Genomic DNA, 1599 nt, shown 5'->3' on the forward strand with positions numbered 1-1599 from the left:
AGTCACTAATGCAAACTTAATCAAGAATGTTGGGAGCTTACAAGTAAGAAATTAACATGCAGTGACTTAGGTAGAAGTTAGTTGTCTCATACCAACAAATGAGGTAGGAGATAAGCAGTTCAGGGCCAGTATGGCAATCTCATAGTGGCATCAGTGCCCCATGAGTCTGTTCTCTTCCTCCTCCTCCTCCTCCTCCTCCTCCTCCATCATCAGATCTTGCTTCCATTCTCAAAGTCACCCCATGACAGACATTTACTGCAGCTCTAGCTATGATGTCTTGGTAGGAAAATCAGCCCCATGTTTTAAATGACTTTCCCCAAAGCACCAGCCAAAAAAATCTCTTGCTTTGGCAAGAAGATAGTTCACATTGCTACTTTCACATGCAGAGACTTGGAAATGTACTTTGTTAGATAGGCACACTGCCATCCCCAACAAAATCAAGGTTTATGTAGTGATAAAAATATTTCACAAGGAGAAGAATAAATATTAGGTAGATGAGATATGGGAGATGTAAGGGGAACACAAAGTCTTTCTAGAAGAAACATGCTCTTAAATACCAGGGACCTAACCTGTGGGGGTGCAGAAGCATGAAGAGATGAATATAAGACCAAGTCTTTAAACTTAGTCATAAACAGTATTGAAAATGTTATCATGTTAACATAATTAGTAGCAATCTAGGAAGGTTTGTTTATCAGTATTGCTAATCTTCCTCAGAAAGTCATATCTCAAATTACTCTTTTTTAAGGTAAATACCTTTTACAACTGAAAACTTGGTTTTGCTAGTGATTACTACTTGGTTTAGTCCCAGGGAGTTGACAATCATCAGATTAGTTAATGGAGTTTTTACCACTAGAATGTGGCATTTGTATTGCTTAATATTTTTCTCCTGTGGTCCCAAACTGCAACAAAGGGTTTCAATAGTGACATTTTCCTAGAATGGTAATCTGCAGTTCCCTTCTTCAACTACCTTGTATTCTTTTTTTTTTTAATTATTTATTTTAATTAGGTATATATGACAGCAGAATGCTCCCTTGTATTCTGAACAGACAAGTAGATTTCTATCTCACAACTTTTTCATCCATCTCTACTCTGACAGGAGGCATTAATATCTGAAAAAAATTTAAGATGGGCTGAGGATGTGGCTCAAGCGGTAGCGCGCTCGTCTGGCATGCGTGCGGCCCGGGTTCGATCCTCAGCACCACATACAAACAAAGATGTTGTGTCCGCCGAAAAGCTAAAAAAAAATAAATATTAAAAAAATTCTCTCTCTCCACTCTCTCTTTAAAAAAAAAGAAAGAAATTAATAAACTCCTTAAAAAAAAAATTTAAGATAAAGTATTAGGGATGGGGTTGTGGCTTAGTGGTGGAGCACTCACCAGTATGTGTGAGGCACTGGGTTCTATTCTTAGCATCACATAAAAATAAATAAAGGTTTGTTTCTAACTATAAACTAAAAAAATATTTTTAAAAAAGAATTAATAGAAATTATATATACATATATATATATGTATATGTAATTTCTATTTTATATATATATATATATAAAGGATATATATATATATATATATATATATATATATATATATATATATATATTAT

This window comes from Marmota marmota, unplaced genomic scaffold (genome assembly GCF_001458135.2).
Source record: "Marmota marmota marmota unplaced genomic scaffold, marMar, whole genome shotgun sequence".
NCBI classification, from domain to species: Eukaryota; Metazoa; Chordata; class Mammalia; order Rodentia; family Sciuridae; genus Marmota; species Marmota marmota.